The sequence below is a fragment of the Cygnus olor genome, chromosome 1 (assembly GCF_009769625.2).
Source record: "Cygnus olor isolate bCygOlo1 chromosome 1, bCygOlo1.pri.v2, whole genome shotgun sequence".
In the NCBI taxonomy this organism is placed as follows: Eukaryota; Metazoa; Chordata; class Aves; order Anseriformes; family Anatidae; genus Cygnus; species Cygnus olor.
Genome location: NC_049169.1, coordinates 11,256,989 through 11,269,422, shown reverse-complemented (window position 1 = coordinate 11,269,422; position 12,434 = coordinate 11,256,989). Strand labels below are relative to the sequence as shown.

General features: G+C 36.9%; 1 non-coding gene across 1 annotated transcript; it reads left to right on the top strand.

Annotated features, from left to right (window-relative positions):
- Positions 1–4,827: 4,827 nt before the first annotated feature.
- TRNAL-CAG lies at positions 4,828–4,910 on the top strand. The gene has a single exon. It is a non-coding gene; the product is annotated as a tRNA-Leu (tRNA).
- The last annotated feature ends 7,524 nt before the right edge of the window (positions 4,911–12,434 follow it).

The following is a 12,434-nucleotide window of genomic DNA, read 5'->3' as shown; positions in this document are numbered from 1 at the left end:
TTATTTAGATATTAATAACATCGGAGCCAACATACTTTGAGTATGGATATACTGGATACTGGATACTAGATTTGTCTCCTTACTCCACACTATCTTTGAATCTCAAATTTCCCATGGTCATAACACCAATAGAGAATAGTTATTTATCAGGGATCTCTTTTCAGTTCAAGTTTTGTTCCCCCAGTACTGATATGCATGCATTAGTAATATGTGATATATATGTATTTCCCCTATAATATTAAATTTCAAATGCATTTTTATTATCCTGTATCTTCACCCTCTCTCCACATAGAAAATCCTATAATATTGCTTCAGTCAGCTGTTCTGCTTTTTAAATTCTCTTCTAGATATTACATGGCAGTTATAGCAAGTATATTTATGTGCCTAATTTTAAATTTTCTGAGTGCAAACCAATAACATCAATACAGAAATTAATACTTTTAAAAACTGCAATAGCACAACTTGCCATCAGCTAGTGGAAGCTAACATTATTACACTATTAGTGCTATAACACTATAACACTATTAGTGTTACCCTCAAAAAACCTATGAGATCTTACACTTTTGTTAAAATTATTATGGAACTATAACTTCAAACTAGCCACTGTAAAAGAAGATTTATTTTTATTTTTGTCTAGACGTTGCCTAACACAATGAAGGGAATTAAAATTATAAACATATTGGCATTTCATTTCAATGCTTATGAAGTTATGAAGTGAGATGATTTCATACAACAATTAGAGTTATGCTCTCGGCAGACATATGGAAATATAAGTGTGTGTTTATACGACACAGTTATCCCCAGGCTAGCATCAGTCTTCTTCACCAGGATGCTGCACAACTTAACGGAGCTGTTGCCAGATCAGAATTACCCTGACGGTTTCAGGGTCAAAGCACATGCCACACTAGTGCTGACAGCAGAGCGGGATTGTTAGAAATTTCCAACAATAGAGGCAAATCTGTTCTCCACCTTTGGGATGGGAAAAGGGCAGAAGTGGGAAGAGAATATCAGGAGTGGGGTCAGAGCTATGATTGTTTTTTCTTTCCTCTTCAGTTTTCTTCAGCTACCTAATTCGCCAAAAGCAAAATTTAGATGAGACCTTTAGATGACACCTATAATGAACAATTTCTCTATTGAGAATGTGCTACTGTTATCAAAGAGATGGCAAATGGATGTTGTTGCTGTTTAAGCTAACATTATCATTACCAGTATTAGATCTTGAAAAATAAGCTGTATTCTTAAAATCAATTTTCCACAGCTTAAAGTCATAAATAAGAGCTTGTCTGATGACTTCATCCTTGTCTTCTCCCCCAAAGCCCCACAAGACCCACAGACTTTATACTCAGGCCAGGATCTCTCTAAGGTCGCCTAATTTAATGTGATATCATCAGACTCGAAAAGGATCTCTCAAACTTTCCCTGATCAGTTATCCTTTCAAATTACTTCCCCAGGCAAAGCTGAATGTTCCCTGGTGAATATCTAGAGGGAAGTCGCACAAGCATGTGTTATTTATACATTTTTGCTAATCAACCCCCCAAAACCACTGTATCTATGGTACTTAAGGAAGCCTCACAAAATAAAGCTGATATTAGTAAAGGAGTTGGAAGAGAGCAAATGAAGGTCTCTGAGGGCATAAATACAATGTAATATGTATAATATGTAAGTAATACATACATTATGGATTCCTTTATTTCATATTCTACATTGATTACAAGTATAAATAAAAAGTTAATATGCTCATTCTACTCAAGAACTCATCCAGATATTCACACAGATATACAGATAACTGCTATAAAAGAAGGAAAGATGCACTTTATAAAGGTGTAATTCTGCATGTTTCTGTACAATATATATTCATTTTATATGTATTTCTTCTTCTGTAGAATGAATTAAGATATGTGGCCCAGGGAAAAGAGCTACCATTGAAATGGTGAATGGGAATGGTTAGCACCAGGGATGGGGAGAAAAAACCAGCATGCTGAGCAAGACAGAAAAGTATCCTCCAAGCTCAAAAAGTCGCAAGGCATTGGTAACTTAGTTTAGAAACATGCTGTGCTGTAGATTCGCATTGCTCTGTTAGCTAAATTAGACTAATCTGTTTTGCTTTGAACACATCTCCAAAGAAATTACTGGTATGTGCTCGAGCTTCACATAGCTGCAGAGAAGCTGGCAAAATGGTTGTATACTAAATGCATAGTAAAAGGATTCAGGAAAGGAATCACAGACTGTAATTTCAGCTGCTTGTGAAGTCTTCAAGAGAAATGTATGCCAATCAATAGTTAGAGTAACTGAGAAAAGCTATGCATGGTGAATGCAGCAGAGGCAGACTTTAATGTATACTGGCTACAATTTGTGTGCAGGCACTTAAGAAGAAAAAAACAGGACATTTTAGTATTTTCCATATACACCCCTTCAGTCAACGGAAAGAGAAAACTATGTCCAGAAAGCAATTTGTCTTACTTTAGAGAGAGGGTGAATCGCTTTCTGGAGTGCATCTCTCTCTCTCTATGCTCATTTGTTATGGAAAAAAGCCCAGCTAACTGGTAGAAAATATATCCTACATTTTATGGAGAATTCTATAACAGAGTTTATTTTTTTTCTTGAACCTGTTCCATTTAGATAAGTCTGAGCACAGTTTAACAATTTATAGAAAAAGTAATTGTGTGTAGAATGGATACTATTTTGCATGCTGTAGTGAATATTTATATACACTTTTGCTGAAACTATGCAAACATTTAAATCTATACTTATTCAGTGGTATTTATTTTTTTCCAAAAGTCCTTGGATTCTAGTACTGTAGTTTTTCTTACAATCTTAGAGACACTTAGAAGAATCTGTCTTGTGACTCCAATGTATATTCTGTTATATCGGTATTGATAAATAGGTTACAGTTTATGGATATTTAGTTTCAGTTCTAATCTCAACAGCTTTTTTTTTTTTTTTTTTTTTTTTTTTTTTTAAATATTTAGCTAAAAATAACATCAGATGAAATTTGCAACCCAATAAACCAAAATAGAGACTTTTCAAACCCTTAAATATCCTGAGAGACTGCATGAGAAGAAGATAAATATATAGCAGCTTATCCAGAAAGAAATGTAAAATGATGTTAGAACAATTCTAAATCTTTCCTAATGATGAAGAATCATTATCAAAATTAATAGCAAGATGCAGATAGATTATTTTCATTAAAACAAACAAAAAAACAATAACCACAAGCACAACAACAAAAAAGCAAATAGAATGACAGTTAAAAATTTCTTCATATAACACTAGAAACACAGATCAGAATTAAGGACCTGACATCTGCAAACTTTTTTCTAAGTAGCTCCATACGTTTAGCTGGAGGAAGTCTGCATATAAGACAGGAGAACTTGTCTGGTTGGTTTGTACCTTTCACAAAACTGTAATCTCACATCCAGCATGATACAGGCTGCAGAATCTTTCCCTGCAACTTAGGTATCAAGCTCACACATGCTTTTCTGAACCAAAGTATATCTTTTTGAAAACTACTCAGTCTCAAATTAATTTTTCAAATTAAAAGGTAGCTACATAAATTAAAGGAACTTTACTCTTTCTGCAGCACATGCTGAAAGCAGGATAAGTTGCACAGTCCTACATAGCAATGCTCTTCAGTGAGTTGGTAACACAGTCCAGTTTGTATGAGGCAAGGGAAGCAACAAGGCAGCCATTTGGATGCTTACATTGCTGATATACATACATTTTTTCCTTATTTATGTTACATAATTACTCCTACTCCAGAGACATAGTTACAACTCAATTCTACTCCACAGATTTCATAGCTATTTCCTGACATTTAGCATTAGGCCAGTTAGTCTACTAAGTAAGTTATCCAAAAAGAGTCAGATAATCATAAATTCCCATAAAAAAGGTCCAATTGCCAGAACTTAAAATAATAATAATAAATTGTTCATTCTGATCAGACCTGGAGTTATCCTTGGTTTTAGAAATAGCATCATTACTGTTATATTTACTACAAAATAACTAAGGAAAACACTTTTTATGACTATGAAAATATACATTGGTAATATTGTCCCTTTTAGTTCTCTACCTCCAGAAAAATAATTGAAAACAAAGTTGAAAACAAAAGCACAAAATTAATGCTTTGTTAACAACAAATTACTGAGTCTGCTTTTTCCAAAAACTTCCCTATATTTCTGAAGAAGTAACAAACATGGCAAAAAGGACTCCACATTTTTTTTTGGTTTGTTTTTTAAAGGAGACCAGTGAGAACACACGCACACAGACTTCTTCCATATCTCATTTTAAAAACAAAGGATAGAATTCTTAAAGGGTAAGGAATAACTTTTAATGTAGAATTAATTTTTATGGTGCTTTTATTAAGAAAAAAATATATTTATTTAATAATAATTTATTTATTGTTATTGTAATAATAATAAATAAATTGGCACTGCCTTTGAGTTTCATTTATTTAATTATTTATTTATTCATTCATTTACCATTGGAGACAGAAACCAAGTGACATTCTAAAAGAGAAAAATGGAAACAAAATATATTTAAAACACATTATGAAATTGTGGAAGGTTTTCAACTAAGACCTCATATGTCTATCCTTTTTGATCTTATTTTGATACAAAATGTTGATGTCCAATACATTGTTCACTGTCTTATATCTTAAGTGGCTGAACTGCCTAAATTGTCAGGAAAGAAAATGAAGAAAAATACCCAAGACATTGACACTTTATGAAGTATGATTCAATTAATTGTCTTTTTAAGCTCACTGCTATCAAGGTGCTTGTTTATCAGGCAAAAATAATGATGGCTAATGGGAAAAGAATATAATAAGTTGTCAGGACGGCCGAGCGGTCTACGGCACTGTGTTCAGGTCGCAGTCTCTCCTGGAGGCGTGGGTTCAAATCCCACTCCTGACATCTCACTTACCAGGCGATCAGGCGCAGTCAGCACGGGTTAATGAAAGGCAGGTTCTGTTTGATAAACCTGATCTCCTTCTATGACAAAGTGACGCTCTTAGTGGACAAGGGAAATGCTGTGCATGTGATCTACCTTGACTTCAGTAAGGTTTTTTGACACCACTTCCCACAACATTCTCCTCAAGAAACTGGCTGCTCATGGCTTGGACTGGAGTATGCTTCATCAGGTTAAAAATTGGCTTGGTAGCCAGGCCCAAAGAGTCGTGGTGAATGGAGTTAAATCCATTTGGAGGCCGGTCACTAGTGGTGTCCCCCAGGGCTCAGTATTAGGGCCAGTTCTCTTCAATATCTTTATCAATGGTCTGGATGAGGGGATCGAGAGCACCCTTAGTAATTTTGTAGATGACACCAAGTTAGGTGCGTGTGTTGATCTGCTCCAGGGTAGGAAGGCTCTGCAGGAGGATCTACACTGGTTGGATTGATGGGCTGAGGCCAACTGTATGAAGTTCAACAAGGCCAAGTGCCGGGTCCTGCACCTGGGGCGCAACCCCAAGCAGTACTACAGGCTGGGGGAAGAGTGGCTGCAATGCTGCCTGGCAGAGGGGGACCTGGGAGTATTGGTTGATAGTCGGCTGAATATGAGCCAGCAGTGTGCTCAGGTGGCCAAGAAGGCCAACAGCATCCTAGCTTGTATGAGAAGTAGTGTGACCAGCAGGATTAGGGCAGTGATTGTTCCCCTGTACTCGGCTCTGGTGAGGCCGCACCTCGAGTACTGTGTTCAGTTTTGGGCCCCTCGCTACAAGAAGGACATGGAGGTGCTCAAGTGAGTCCAGAGAAGGGCAACGAAGCTGGTGTGGGGTCTGGAGAACAAGTCTTTTGAGGAGTGGCTGAGGGAGCTGGGGTTGTTTAGCCTGGAGAAGAGGGGGCTCAGGGGTGACCTTATTGCTTTCTACAGGTACCTTAAAGGAGGCCGTAGCGTGGTGGGGATTGGTCTATTCTCCCATGTGCCCAGTGATAGGACAAGGGGGAATGGGCTAAAGTTGCGCCAGGGGAGGTTTAGGTTGGATATTAGGAAAAACTTATTTTTTCTGTGCCCTGTGCTGCATCAAAAGAAACACGGCCAGCAGGTCAATGGAAGTTATTCTCCCCCTCTTCTCTCTTCCCATGAGACCCCATCTGTACTGTGGGGACTGCTGTGTATTGCTGCACTGTGTTCAGCTCTGGGACCCCAGCACAAGAAGGACATAGAAGTATTAGAATGATTCCAGAGAAGGTCCACAAAGATGATCAAGGAGCTATAGCACCGCTCTTAACGGAAAGGGGCAGAGAGAGTTGGGGTTTTTCAGCCTGAAAAAGAGAAGGCTCCAGGGAGACCTCATAACAACCTTCGAATACCAAAGAGGGTGTACAGGAAAGCTGGGGAGGGACTCTGTCAGGAAGGGTAGTGATAGGACAAGCAGTAATTTTTAAAGTAAAAGAGGGTAGATTTAGACTAGACGTAAGGGAGAAATTCTTTACTCTGAGGGTGGTGAGGCACTGGACCAAGTTGTCCAGAGAAGCTGTGGATTCCCCGTCCCTGTAAGTGTTCAAGGCTAGGTTGGATGGGGATTGGGGTAACCTGGTCTAGCAGAAGGTATCCCTGCCCATGGAAGGGGGTTGAAATTAGATGATTTTTAAGGTTTCTTCCAACCTAAACCATGCTATGATTCTATGATTCTATATAATTTTCAACATTATCCTAATGTAAGACAGGATACCAAAGTAGAGCACCAAATAGTTATTTCCTTCTGAATTTAATATCTGATTTTAAATTTCCATTTACAGTCATTATATGTTTAAACTCAGATATGCATTTAATATGAAGTGGCTTATGAGTCTCTTCTACTATATTTTGTATATATTCTTCTCACCCCTCAAAAAAAAAATATGCATACAAACTTTAACCTCTATTAGAGGGCATAACAAGATAGAGTGATGAGCATCTTTACAGGCATAAATCCACTTTATTCTGTTCAAAGAAATATCCATTTTCTCCAACATCTTATGTTTAACAGAGCTGCTATGAAAAGTTAAGAAAAAATAAAAGCAGTAAAAGTACAGGCTGCCACTTCCCCTTACCATTGAGCCTCTGGAAGCTGCTGGTTTGGACACTTCTTCAAGTTAAATTTGCCCCATGTTGGATAGTCCTGAGTCCTTGATCCTCTGTGAATTTTTCCGATATCTCTTAGAATCAAGTTAGATATTTGTACCCCCTAATATCTCAATTAGTAGCCTAATTTATTTACTTAATTGTTAAAAGTACCTTTTATTAGGATACTATAATGTCTGATAATTTTGTTATCACCTTACTTCATGTTTTCAGGAAAAGGGAATACATTGTTCTCATTCAATATATGCTTACTCAAAAAATAAATAAATAAATAAATTAATTAATTAAAAAGTTCCATACACACCATTTTTATGTTTCAATTAAGACTAACCCATTATCATAATAAACAGTCTACAAGCAAGCCTGAGCAACATTTGAAACTTTTTAAAATTATTAATATTATTTTGTTCAATTGACATGTGTTCAAGCTACCCAAATTTTAAGCAGTAGTTTGGAAGAACTTCGTCTTTATCTGAAAGAGAAAACTTCTCAGACAAAAGAAAGTCTCTGTTTTGGAAGAAGCTATTGTAACCAGCTGCTAGAATCATTACAGCCCAAAGTGCATCTACCACCCATGAATGTTTTAAGTACACTGAAGAGTTTTATTTTTTAAATATATTTCTTATTTTCATTTCCTTTAGTCCTTGAGGAATTTAACATATTTGAAGATGCCACAATAAATCATGCTCAAATTATCAAGAACTTGCTTTAATTATGTCTTTTATTTTTATTAAATTTCATAGCAAAAAGAAATTTTAAGCCCTAGAATCACTTCCTTTATGTAAAATTTACTGTTGTACACAGCATTCCTTTATCATAACGATGGAAGTATATCATGTTTAACATTTCTGCAGTATAATTTCCCCCCTAGTAAATTCTTTGGAACATTTATAATCTTCTGTCTTCAGATAAACAAATCTTAGCTCCTAAAGAAGCAAAGGACCAAACTTAAATTGGCTCAGTTATGACTGAGAAAGATTTGTCTGACAAACACAGCTCTTTTAATCTGTTCATGAGTTTCCCTCAAATGATTCTTTTAAACTTGCAATTGACACAAAGACACAAATACTGATTCTGCAGTTTATTCGTAAAAACTTGCAGCCTCAGTTAGCCTTATTGATTTTCCTTTATACTCCATCAGCATTTGAAAGTAAGATAGCACAGGGTTTGTTCTTCAGCCCTCAGGCATCAAGTGTCCATAATACATGCCTATATTGTAAAAATCTCTCCCGCAGCTAGAGAGAACACCCTTATACATGCTGTCTGTTGGAGACTGACCTGTTCTCAGTATTATCTGGGAAAAGTTGTCACAAGCCAAAAACACCCCAAAAGACATGTTAGCCACTACACAGCACCATATACCAGTGTTCAAACTTTGGGTCCTGTCCTGTTTACTATTTTAGTGTAAATGCAACCCTCAAATAATTCATGATGTATAACAGAGTTTTATACTTCAGAGCTGAAGTGTTGTCTTCCAACTATTTACTTAGTTGTGGTTCATTATGTACCTTGACACCAACAAAGGACAAGCCAAACCATGTGGTACTGCTTATTGTCCTTGATGGGCTTGAAAGAGTGAAAAATAATGAATGGAAGAGGCAGCTGAAATAAATAAATAATCAATAACCTCTTCAGATCTCCTTCACTGAAACAGAAACATTTTAAAATCATTTAACCAGGTGTATTCAAACAAAAATAGTGTTAGCTATGCATGACTATTTTCCTCTTTACACAAGAACTATGATTCTGTAATAAGAAAGAACAGACACTTTTCCAAATACCAAAAAAAAAAAAAAAGAGAAAAAATTATTTGTGAAGAATGTTCAATAATATATAAAAGACAAAGAAGCAATGGCAAATTGTACAGCTTCTCAGTATCTAAAGATTTTAAAAGACTAATGTTTTAGCTTACATATCCAAATCTAACTCTCAAGGTGGAATTTCAGAGTGTTATTAAACAATCTGGAGGTAAAGATCTTTAAAATTTCTGTTTATATGTTTGCCAATAGGGGCATGTAGCAGCGTACTGATAACTCTGCTTTTAAAGGAACATAGCGCAACTCAGTGAAAAAGACCAGCCACACATGAACACCACCAAGAATATTCTGTTTGTACTCTGACATGGCCAGCAGGTCAAAGGAGATGATTATCCCCCTCTACACCGCCATTGTGAGGCCTCACTTGGAGTGCTGCATCCAGGTCTGGGGCCCCCAGCACAAGAAGGACATGGAAGCATTAGAATGAGTCCAGAGGAGGGCCACAAAGATGACCAAAGGTCTGGAGCACCTCTCCTATGAAGACAGGCTGAGGGAGCTGGGGATGTTTAGCCTAAAGAGAAGGCTCTGGGGTGACCTCATAGCAGCTTTTCAATATTTAAAGGAGGGAGAGGAGTTATAAAAAAGATGGAGAACAAGTTTTTGCTCAGGCAGATAATGACAGCACAAGGAGGAATGGTTTTAAAGTAAAAGAAGGCAAATTAGATTAGAGGTTAGGAGGAAATACTTCACTCAGAGGGTGGTGAGGCACTGGAACAGGTTTCCTAGAGAGGTTGTGGATACCCCATCCCTGGAGGTGTTCAAGGTCAGGTTGGATGAGGCCCTAGGCAATCTGATCTAGTGGGTGGCATCTCTGCCTATGGCAGGGGGTTGGAACTAGATGGTTTTTAAGGTCCTTTTCAACCCAAACCACTCTGATTCTGTAACTCTATGATGATGTGTTATCCTTTCTACAAGTAATAGGCATCAATGTATTCAGGGTCATAGCTACTTTTGAGATCTTGGAGGTCTCTTCCAACCTAGATGATCCTGTGATTCTGTGAGAAGAGAGGAGCTTGTTCTGTTTTCCTCTAAGGAAGATATAAAATGATACTTGCTGCTACTGCAGGTCTCTGGTAGCACAATGCAAGCAGGAGACAACAGCTTTGGAGTATAAACTAGTCCAATGGGAGTCTAGGCTCACACTAGCTAACAGGTTTAATGATAAATTTAACTACAATACTGACAAATAATAAAGGAGAAATGTCAATGGTGGGATTCACCATGAAAAGAAAAATAGCTAAATTTAAAAGCCTAAGTATCGATGCTTATTATTATTATTATAGATGCAAATTAGATATCTGAGCTCCTGTTACAGACAGCAGAGATATCCACATGGATGACTCAGTTGCCAACACACAGACAGCTCCTGCCACCTGAGATGCCCCAAGCCTGTTTTTTTGTGCCTGGACTCCAGCTGCTACTCCAGAGGGACATGGGCTGCTGTAGGGCTCCTGCATGCTCCACCTGTGTAGGTATATTGAACGTCGAGAATGAGCAAAATGCCACTGGCTACCTGTGTCCAGACAAGTGAGTTAAACCCCTTGTCAACACAGTCAGTCAAGTCTGAAGAGCTACAGCCAGTCAGATGCAGGACTGGTTTGCAGGGAACTTCGTAGTTCTTTAGCTTCCATAGTGGGCAAACAGTGCCAGCTATAACAGGAGCTTAAATACCAAATTCATGTGTAAATAAAGACATTGTGGGCACCTTCATGTGCCTGAATCTGGACCTGAACATATCTCCAAAGGATTTTTTCAAGTGCTCACACACAGACATCTACTGCTGTTTGAGATATCTTAGTAAGCCTGAGACATCCATGTAATTTAGTCTGTGGGAAACTGTCATTTCAGAATAGCAGCTGAAGTTCAACAAAGATGTCACAGGGCATCTCATAAGTGAGCAATGTCCTGAACCTCAAATGCCTGGAAATCAAGACAGTTTTGGAAGAAGCAGTGTATTACACCAAATCTTTGACCAAATCTGCTCTCTCTCCATTCTCTCCTTGGCAATATATTTCTACCTGGATCCTTCCTAATCTTCAATTCATGATCTTAGATCCAGTTCCTCAGCCTGTTCTGCATCAGCCTCTCTCAAAGCCTGAACATGCTCCTTCAAAATGAATCCCAGAAGGTTTTTCTTTGTAGATGTGCTACATTCTGTACAGCAGATGTCCAGCTGCACTGCAGTAATGATGTGTTCCAAGGCTTCTTCACATCACAGACACCCAAGGACACATTGTCCTTCACCTCTTCTACTGCAGTCCTAAAGAGATGTTTGAAATGGTAGTATCTGTAAAATTTAATGATATGATACAGTTCCAGAATAGGCTTAGATTGAAATGAAATTTTGTAATGGACATTAAATAAAATTAAAGGATGAGGAATCAAAATGTTACATTGATTTCAAACTTCAGTTTGAGCTGATAATTCTTAATTTTTTCTAAATCCCACATTCTCCAGGTACGCAACAGCACGTTTGATTTCCCCCCCCCAAAAAAAAAAAAGTCAGTAAATGAAGGTGTGTTTTGTAAATTCAGAACTGAAAGAGATAAAAAGAAGTTATACATAAACTGTAAACAAGAAGGAATAAAATTTTCTGATTCCAAATTTGAATGAAGAGAATTGTATTTGGTAGATGAGTATACTAGAAATAAAAACAGGATCTCCAAACTCAGATCATGACAAGGTCTGAGATGACTACTATCAGCTATTTTCATATGAAAACACAATAATCAGACAATACTGTCAACAACAAGAGGAAAGGAAAAAAAGAGAGAGAAAATTAAATTACCCATTCTAATTTGCCATGCAACTACTTATTATCCTTCTTTCTAGTATTTAATGATGAGTCCACTCTACCAGGCCACTTGACTTCCTGTGTTGAATCGTAAATGTTATTAAAAATGACTTTCTAAGAGGTGAAATGAGGAAAAAGCTCTGTACTGTACTAAGAAAAAAATTAGTATTTAACATAAATGAAAATGCTTTATAACTAGCATGTAAATCCAAACAATAAAAATAATAAGTTTTCAGAATCAAAACAGGATATCTGTAAATTTGGGAATAATGACAGAATATCATGGAATATGACTAATTTCTGGCTGACAAATGAAAAATCATGACATACATTAGGAAATAAAATTGCAGGCTATAGTCATATTATTAGGAAAACACTTCACTTCAAAATTAAATTATCTTCTGAATATGAGTACGATTTCTGATCCTTTTGTTCCAACCTTTAAAAATTGTTTTTAGAGAAGCTGCAGATTTCTGCACTGCAAGACCTTATTTAGAAATAAAAGCAAGTACAAATTAGTTTAAAATAATTAAATACGTTAGATACTGAAGCAATCCTGTTTGTTTTTAATAAGCTCTATTACAGTTACAGCAAAAAGAAAACATTCCAGTCAGTGAATACTCCTTTCTCCAGCTTTCTAGTCTGCAGTTTTGCTGAAGCTAGATCAAGTACTATTTTGATATAGAAACTAAAATAAGTGTTAGTGAGATCTGTACTTAATGAAAAATGTGTCATAAATGAGTTGCAATGCCTTTTCCAACTAC